This window comes from Pelophylax lessonae (assembly GCF_965119305.1).
Source record: "Pelophylax lessonae genome assembly, chromosome: 9".
Taxonomy (NCBI): Eukaryota; Metazoa; Chordata; class Amphibia; order Anura; family Ranidae; genus Pelophylax; species Pelophylax lessonae.
In genome coordinates, this window is record NC_138776.1 from 24,208,791 (window position 1) to 24,219,104 (window position 10,314).

The following is a 10,314-nucleotide window of genomic DNA, read 5'->3' on the forward strand; positions in this document are numbered from 1 at the left end:
CCTGTGCGATTTTTTGATCATGCGCTATAAACAAAAAAAGAGCGACAATTTTGCAAAAATAACAATATTTTTCACATTTTTTTTTATATGAAATTCCCCCCCCCCCCAAAAAAATGTAAAAATCAAAAATTTTTAACATTTTAGGCCAATTTGTTTTCTGCTACCTATGTTTGGTAAAAAAAAAAAAATTGCAAAAAAAGCGTATTTTGATTGGTTTGCGCAAAAGTTATTGCGTTTACTAACTAAGGGAAAGATTTTTGTCATTTTTATTGTTTTTTTTTTAACGAGTAATGGCGGCGATCTGCGATTTTTTTTGCAGGACTGCGACATTGTGGCGGACAGATCGGACCCTTGACTGACATTTTTGACACTTTTGGGGGTACCAGTGACATTACTACAGTAATCAGTGCTATACATATGCACTGTTACTGTAAAAATGACACTGGGAGGGAAGGGGTTAACTTTATTGGAGGGGGGAGGGGGGGGTTAAGTGTGTCCCTAGGGGCGTGCTTCTAACTGTGATTGGATGTGGCTGTGTGTGTAACAGCAGAGATCAATGGTCCTACATAGCAGGACCGTATGATCTGTGCTTTTACACAGGGGAGAATGACAGGCGGCTTTGTTTACATTAGCCGCCTGCCTTTCTCCCGCTGTATCTGACGATCGCGAGTGACCGGTGGACATCGGGTCCGCTGGTCACACGTGGGGGCTTCTTAGGGAACGAGCGGGGGCGGGAGCGCGCCTCCAGCAGCGCGCGCTCGCCCCCAGGCTAGTGACGTACCTGTACGTCACTTTGCCTGGGAGGGGCTGACCACCGCCGTGTATATATAGTCGGGCGGCGGTCGGCAAATGGTTAATTAGTAGTTTTCATCCGAAAAAAATTGTAAGAGCAAGACTAGGCATGCTCGGAAATGAAAGAACACATACAAAACAATTCAAGGTATGACTTCATTCTGAAGTTAAATTCTTTCGTATGAGAATTTTCATATGAAAGTCACCTCTTCACTTTCCATAGGAGACCAGCATGCAACAAAAAACGCATGAGAATTCGTCCGGTAATCAGATCGTGTGTACGAGGCTTAACACTTCTCTGTGTGCTTAACTACTTGCCTACCAAACTGCTACATGGTGGCAGCTGTGCACAGGATCACGTATATATCTGGGTAGGGGGCATGCATGTATACCACCAGCAGCGTGATTACACACAGCAGAAGCTGATCGGCGGGTGCCAGGTGCTCAATGTCCGCTGGCACCCGCCAATCGTCAGGCAGAGACACAGAACGGCAATCTGCCTATGTAAACAAGACAGACTGCCCTTCTGATGGAGGGATAGAGTTTGTGTCCCCACAAAGCAGGGAATAAAATCCATCTCTTCCTCTAGTAAAAGCACCTCTTACAGTACACAAACACTGGCTAGGCACACAGTTAACCCCCTCCCAGCCAGCGACGGTGCATATTTTTAGTACTAATCACTGTATTAGTGTCACTGGTCCCCAAAAAGTGTCAGAATGTCCGCCGCAATATCACAGTCCTGCTAAAAGGCGCCGATTGCCGCCATTACTAGTAATAAAAAAAAAAAAATAATAATAGATAAATAAAAAAAAGTCCCATAGTTTGTAGACGCTTTAACTTTCAATATACACTTTTTTTTTTTTTACAAAAAACATGTAGCAGAATATATATTGGCCTGAATTTTTGAAAAAAAATTAAGAATTTTTTTTTTCAATTTTCTGGATATGTTTTATAGCAGAAAGTAAAAAAAAAAAAAAATTTCCCACAAAAGGGTTGGTCTTTTGGGTTTATAGTACAAAAAAAAATTAAATAGAAAATGCAGAGGTGATCAAATACCACCCAAAGAAAAAAGGACATAAATAGTGTTTGGGTACAGCACTGCAGGACAGCGCAATTTCCAGTTAAAGTAATGCAGTGCCGCATCTCAAAAACTTGCCTGGTTATGAAAGGGGGGGGGGGGGTAAATCTTCTGTAGGTCAAGTTGTTAAAGCGGTGTTCCAGCCTCCCCCTCCAAAAATTAAAAGTCAGCAGCTACACATACTGTAGCTGCTGACTTTTAATATTAGGACACTTACCTGTCCTGGAGTCTAGCGATGTCGGCACCGCAGCCGGTTTCTATCAGCTGTCGGCCGCCGCCATTGCCAGTAAGGGAACCCGGCAGTGAAGCCTTGCGGCTTCACGAAGGGGTCCCTAATGTGCATAAGCGAAGCACGCTGCGCATTCAGATTGGCTCGGTGGGGGGGGGGAAGGAGGAGGGGGCCAAACTTCATAGGGACAGCGCCGTCCCCCAGAAGTGGGGAAGGGTACCAGTCAAAAACAGGTACCCGTTCCCCCCTGTAAGGTGCCAAGTGTGGCACCAGGGGGGAGGAAGCAAATGAGCGGAAGTTCCACTTTTGGGTGGAACTCCGCTTTAAGATTAGTGAACTTCTCATTACTTTAGCCCTTACTACAGTAAAACCAATAGCGGTGGGAAATCTGAAGAGGTGCCCCATAGTGAAAACCTTAATGTAGCTCCCGATATGTTGGCCTAATCTGGATTACTCACAAAGTGAGTCTTCCTAAATAAGGTCAGACCTCGGCTCTGGAAGGTGCTACTGGCTAACAACTGCAATGAACTTTGGCCTGAAAAGCTCCACAATGCAGAGCCCAAAAGGTGACATTCCAGGCTAGCGCCACGTGTACAGTTTTCAAAGCAAGGCTTTGCAAACGCCAAACCAGATAACTGCTATAGTAAGATCAGCTCAAGCCACAGTGACAGTGAAGAACCTTAACTGAAGTCACGGAGATAAAAAAAAAAAAAACACAGAACAACATCCAACAGAGTCAATCAATCAAAAAAAAAAAAAAAAACACAGCACTTTCTTCAGCAGAGCTAAAGAAAGGGTTGTCCAAGCTCCCAAAACACTAGCAAAAAAAATAAAAGCATACTGGGTAGAGGAGGGGCTTTCACTTTTTCTTTCTGCCAGTGTTCCAAAGCTGTAGATGGCGGTATAACCTAAAATCCTCTTTCTGAATTACCATGACTCTCAAAAGGACAAGAATTACCATGACTCTCAAAAGGACAAGAAAGCAAAGTTTTAGTTGGTCCTGAAAGATTTAGGAAAGCCACTGAAAGTTTACTCAAAAGCCTTGTAAGATCTTTCTCCGCACCTGGCGTCACTAAATGGCGGACCAAGACCGAATGACGGTCCTATTCCACACCACAGCTCCACCACTTAGCGGCCAGGGTGTCCTCTCACAGTTAATAACCTCCTCCCCCCACCACCACATCAGCTTTGATCCTTACAGCAGTTGGTAAGCAGGTGTAGCATGTCTGGACTGGACAACTTTTCGAGTTTAGCAGCCTGTGATTTGTTGCTGGGATGCAGGGCGGGCCTCACAACCAATCACCTGCCTGTTAACAGGAAAGTTGGGCAGTCCCACCCTGTGTCCAGACATGCTGCGCCTTCTGCCTACCAACTGTGGGCTGTGAAAGGGACTTTCATACAAGGGGGGGTTGTAAAGGGGACTGGGATGCATGGAAAAGGGGGCTGTAAAGTGGACTGGAATACAAGAAAGTGGGGCTGTGAAGGGGACTGGGATGCAAGGGGGTCTGTGATACAAGAAAGGGGGAGGGCGTGAAGGAGACTGGGATGCATGAAAAGGGGGGCTGTAAATGGGAATGGGATACAAAGAAAGAGGGGCTGTAAGAAGGACTGGGATACAAAAAAAAAAAGGGGGGGGCCTTGAAGGAGACTGGGATACAAGACAGGTGGGCTGTGAAGGGGACTGGAATGCATTGAAGGGGGGCTTAAAGGAGACTAGTATGCAAAAGAAGGGGGGGGGCTGTGAAGGGGACTGGGATACAAGAAAGGGGGAGGGTGTGAAGGGGATTGGGATGCTTGGAAAGGGGGGCTGTAAAGGGGACTGGGATGCATGGAAAAGGGGGCTGTAAAGGGGACTTGGATACTAGAAAGGGGGGGCTGTAAAGGGGACTGGGAAACAAGAAGGGGGGGCTGGGATGCAAGAAAATTGAAGGGGGGTTTAAAGGAGACTGGGATGCAAAAAAGGGGGATGGTGTGAAGGGGATTGGGATGCATGGAAAGGGGGGCTGTAAAGGGGACTGGGATGCATGGAAAAGGGGGCTGTAAAGGGGACTTGGATACTAGAAAGGGGGGGGCTGTAAAGGGGACTGGGAAACAAGAAGGGGGGGCTGGGATGCAAGAAAATTGAAGGGGGGTTTAAAGGAGACTGGGATGCAAAAAAGGGGGATGGTGTGAAGGGGATTGGGATGCATGGAAAGGGGGGCTCTAAAGGGGATTGGGATGCATGGAAAGGGGGGCTGTAAAGGGGACTGGGATGCATGGAAAAGGGGGTTGTAAAGGGGACTTGGATACAAGAAGGGGGGGGGCTGTAAAGGGGACTGGGAAACAAGAAGGGGGGGGGGCTGGGATGCAAGAAAATTGAAGGGGGGCTTAAAGGAGACTGGGATGCAAAAAATGGGGATGGTGTGAAGGGGATTGGGATGCATGGAAAGGGGGGCTGTAAAGGGGACTTGGATACAAGAAAGGGGGGGGGGGGGCGCTGGGATACAAGAAAATGGGAGGGTGTGAAGGGAACTGGAAAAGGGACTGTAAATGGGATCCAAGAAGGGCTGTAAGGGGGACTGAGATACAAAGGGGGGGGGGGCATGAAGGGGACTGGAATGCATTGAGGGGGGGGGGCTGTAAAGAGGCTGGGATGCAAGAAAGGGGGGCTGTAAAAGGGACTGGAATACAAGAAAAGGAGGGTGTGACGGGGACTGGGATGCATGGAATGAAGGTGGCTGTAAAGGGGACTGGGAAACAAGAAGGGGGGGGCTGGGATGCAAGAAAATTGAAGGGGGGCTTAAAGGAGACTGGGATGCAAAAAAAGGGGGATGGTGTGAAGGGGATTGGGATGCATGGAAAGGGGGGCTGTAAAGGGGACTGGGATGCATGGAAAAGGGGGCTGTAAAGGGGACTTGGATACAAGAAAGGGGGGGCTGTAAAGGGGACTGGGAAACAAGGGGGGCTGGGATGCAAGAAAATTGAAGGGGGGCTTAAAGGAGACTGGGATGCAAAAAAAGGGGGATGGTGTGAAGGGGATTGGGATGCATGGAAAGGGGGGCTGTAAAGGGGACTGGGATGCATGGAAAAGGGGGCTGTAAAGGGGACTTGGATACAAGAAAGGGGGGGCTGTAAAGGGGACTGGGAAACAAGGGGGGCTGGGATGCAAGAAAATTGAAGGGGGGCTTAAAGGAGACTGGGATGCAAAAAATGGGGATGGTGTGAAGGGGATTGGGATGCATGGAAAGGGGGGCTGTAAAGGGGACTGGGATGCATGGAAAAGGGGGCTGTAAAGGGGACTTGGATACAAGAAAGGGGGGGCTGTAAAGGGGACTGGGAAACAAGGGGGGCTGGGATGCAAGAAAATTGAAGGGGGGCTTAAAGGAGACTGGGATGCAAAAAAAGGGGGATGGTGTGAAGGGGATTGGGATGCATGGAAAGGGGGGCTGTAAAGGGGACTGGGATGCATGGAAAAGGGGGCTGTAAAGGGGACTTGGATACAAGAAAGGGGGGGCTGTAAAGGGGACTGGGAAACAAGGGGGGCTGGGATGCAAGAAAATTGAAGGGGGGCTTAAAGGAGACTGGGATGCAAAAAAATGGGGATGGTGTGAAGGGGATTGGGATGCATGGAAAGGGGGGCTGTAAAGGGGACTGGGATGCATGGAAAAGGGGGCTGTAAAGGGGACTTGGATACAAGAAAGGGGGGGGCTGTAAAGGGGACTGGGAAACAAGGGGGGCTGGGATGCAAGAAAATTGAAGGGGGGCTTAAAGGAGACTGGGATGCAAAAAATGGGGATGGTGTGAAGGGGATTGGGATGCATGGAAAGGGGGGCTGTAAAGGGGACTGGGATGCATGGAAAAGGGGGCTGTAAAGGGGACTTGGATACAAGAAAGGGGGGGCTGTAAAGGGGACTGGGAAACAAGGGGGGCTGGGATGCAAGAAAATTGAAGGGGGGCTTAAAGGAGACTGGGATGCAAAAAAAGGGGGATGGTGTGAAGGGGATTGGGATGCATGGAAAGGGGGGCTGTAAAGGGGACTGGGATGCATGGAAAAGGGGGCTGTAAAGGGGACTTGGATACAAGAAAGGGGGGGCTGTAAAGGGGACTGGGAAACAAGGGGGGCTGGGATGCAAGAAAATTGAAGGGGGGCTTAAAGGAGACTGGGATGCAAAAAATGGGGATGGTGTGAAGGGGATTGGGATGCATGGAAAGGGGGGCTGTAAAGGGGACTTGGATACAAGAAAGGGGGGGGGCGCTGGGATACAAGAAAATGGGAGGGTGTGAAGGGAACTGGAACGGGGACTGTAAATGGGATCCAAGAAGGTCTGTAAGGGGGACTGAGATGCAAAGGGGGGGGGGGGGGGGGCATGAAGGGGACTGGAATGCATTGAAGGCGGGGGGGCTGTAGAGAGGCTGGGATGCAAGAAAGGGGCGCTGTAAAAGGGACTGGAATACAAGAAAAGGAGGGTGTGACGGGGACTGGGATGCATGGAATGAAGGTGGCTGTAAAAGGGGACTGGGATACAAGAAAGGGGGCTGTTATGTGAAGGTAACTAGAATTTAACCGCCTTAGCGGTATCCCCGAGCGTGACTCGGGGTAGGAATTTTCTGCTATTAGCGGTATCCCCGAGTCACGCTCGGGGTCAATGGGCAGAGCGTGCAGACAGCGCAGCGGAGCTTCTCTTACCTTATCCTGGCGATCCAGCGATGAGCTCTCATTGCTGTGACCGCCAGCCGAGATCTCCGCCGCTCGTCTGTCGGTAGGAGGACTTCCTAGTTCCGTTCCCTGCAGCAGCAATGTTGCATGGGAGCGGAACTAGGGAGGGAAATTAAAAAAAAAAAAAAAGTTGCACAAAACACATAACACATTTTATATTATATATATATATATATATATATATACCTATATACACATATATATATATAAAATTATATTATTGATTTGATTATAATTCATGCGTTTATATATATATATATTATATATATATATATATACACATACACACACACATACACACACACACATATATATCTATATACACACACACATATATATATATATATATATATATATATATATATATAACGCATGAATTATAATCTAATCAATAATATAATTTTATTATATATATTATATATTAAATAATAAAATATTATTGATTCGATTATAATTCACTTGTTTGTGTTTCAAATTTATCACATCTGGGATGTCTACTAGAGACTTGTTTTGGTCAGGTTTAAGTCAGTAATTACTAAGAATTGTAGGCCTATAATACATAACGCCAAATTTCCATGAAAAGAATTGTACCGCTTTTGGAACAGAATTCCTGACAGAATCATACCGCCAGGGAGGTTAAGGAAGATGAATGATGTGAAGGGGGCTAAGGACACTAAGGTAAAGACGCTGTGATGTAAATGAGAGGACCTTCATGCAAAGGCGGAAATGTAATGTCATAAAGTGAGGGCTGTATTATGGGGGGGGGGACTGTAATATGAAAGATCTGGGTCATAGCACAAATTTGAGACTCCGTCCCCTGCTGGAAGAAGATTTTACTGACCGCCATGAATTTGAATCCCATATCCCTCCTCCACACACTGCTCTTCTACAATGTGACGCCTGTATGTACAAGGATTTTCATCTGGATACCATGAGCACCATAGGGCAAAATTTGGTGACCAGACACTTCTCTAGCAAATGATATCTGCAGCCCCTTACTTTAGATTTTTTTTATCCTTAGGAGAGGAGGTGGGGGGTCAGCTTTGAGACTAACCCCCCCCCCCCCCCCCCCCCCCCACATAAAGCAATATATAATTCAGACACTGGAAGCGTTATTTACTGTCTCAGGTTTTGCTTTAATTTGGACCAGGAAATGTACAGTTTTGGGAGCAGCACATTATCACACCTTTGTACAGTCATTGTATACTGGATAAACTTGTTTAACATTCCGATACAGAAAGCAGGTGGAGTCAGAAGGTTTCCCATACATTTAACCACCAGTTTATTAGCAGGGACTTCAGACTCCATGTTGACACTCGCTGTTACCATGCAGTCAAAGGATCATCAGTTGTGCAAATGATGGAAAAACAATGTGTGCTCAGCAATGAGTGTAACTGCCGGACAAACATGACATTGTGCTGCAGGAACAGCAAGGCAGCTTGTCCAGCAAAACAGCCAAGTCAATAAAGCTGTGATGACCTCTAAACATACATGTGACTCTACACTGCCATCTGCTCTTCTTCCTGGTCCCCTGAGACCCCCCAACCCCTGGACTGGTCATAGCTGAGCCCATTTGTTCTGTACACTGCGGATTAAATGGTTTTCCTGGGAGGGGGGGAAGCTGTTCATTGGCATAGAAGACAATGGTCTTCGAAAAGAAAAGGGCAGCTCAGCCAATGCGGATACCCAATGATCTCCTGCTACAAAGTTATAGGATTGACAAAACCAGAAAGTCTGCAGCCACCATAATGGTTTAAGTGCTTTAGAATGTGCGTGTCGACAACGGCCTAGGAGTCTTCTGGTACGTCTGGAGACGAGACTTTGGTAAGGATACTGCAGGATTATTGTAAGGAGTGTGCATGGAGTAGGGGCCAAAGCTACACCTTTCCCTTGGTTATCCCGTAACAGACATGGCTGATAAGTAAAACACGAAGAGAAACCAGGACAGACATGCAGGGATCCCGCAGTCTACATAGTTCTCTTTTTAGCCAAGAGACAGCCTTGGATCTATTCTACTTCTGCAAAGAGACTCCCTGTTGCGTAACAATAGGTAGAAAGGCATAATAAATGACAAGAACTTCAGGCCAAAACTAAGCTGACCTTCGGCATAAAACATCCTGAAGAAAGAACAGTTCTGCTTGATTATACATGGGTGCTCAACCTGTGGCCCTCCAGCTGTTGAGAACTGCAAATCCCATGAGGGATTGCAAGGTTGACAGTTACAAGCATGACTCCCAAAGCAGAGACATGAGGGCACCCTAGACCATAACGCAGGAGGCTGAATGGACGGCGGGTAAACTTGGAACGCTGCTGGAAGATAACAGGTGTCCCTACCGGTATTCAGAAAGTGGGAGCAGGCGTCAGGCACTAATTCAGGAGCGCTCAAACCTATCCAGTGCTTCAGATGTGGATATGAATGCATTTTTGGCCTCAGCCAGCGCTGCTCCGGCCCCGCTCCCCTGACAGGTTTCGTCCCACAGAGCGACCAAACATGTCAGGGAGGCGTGGCTGGAGAAGTGCTGGCTGAGACCATACACCGCCAAATCGGACGCACTGGTTGGTTTGGAGCAGCGTCTTATCCCACACAGGAGGCTGTATACTTCATGTAGAAAAGAGACCAGACCAATCTATGGAACACATTATAAAGGGAAACCAACCACAAAGCTAAAATACCTGAGCACAAAGCCACAGCCCAGTTCCACCGAAGTAGTCAGCATCACTGCCCCAGGAGCTTGTGCGGATCCAAAGAGACACAAAACCCTTCCATCTGTGGCTTCTCACAGGTATGTTACACTATAGTGGGGATTTCCTTTAAAGTGATACTAAAGCTGAAAAAATGTTTTACCTTCCTTGCATTATGGTAAAAACATTTCATATTTCTCGGTCGTCCCCCTTCCCTGTGTGAAGAAGATATCCAGCACTGTGAATGGCTGCATCTCTTTTACCCTCTCTTCTTTACACAGTCATTGGCTCATGCTGCTGTCAATTAAAAGCGGAGAGCATGAAGTGGGCGGGGCTGCGCCCCACTGTGTGGGTCTATAGAATGTGCTAGCTCCTGAGCTGTGTGTGTCTATAGAGCCAGACAAGCCACTTACTATGGGAACACAAGAAAAGGACCCGAGAAGAGAATCGGGGCCCCTCTGTTCAATACCATTACATAGAGCAGGTGATTAGAACAGGTTAGTTTTTTTAATTTAAAAAAAGTTTAACCTTTAGTAACACTTTAAAGTATAATTAAAAAGGGAAAACTGTTTTGGATGGAGAGGGATTAGCCCCCTCTGTCAGTTTTTATTGCGGTCTGTGTCCGTTAGGGAAATTCACCCTCTCTCTCTCTATTTGCCCTGTTTACCATTATCATTAAAAGAAAACCCCAAATTTTGGGTTGTCCCCAGAAAAGTAATAGAGGGAAAAATCTTCCAATGGGGGACACTAGTACAGGTGACCTGGGGGTCCCCAAAGAATTCCCTTGGTTTACAGGGATTTCCTCCAACTTACAGTTTGGCTATGGGACAGGAAGCA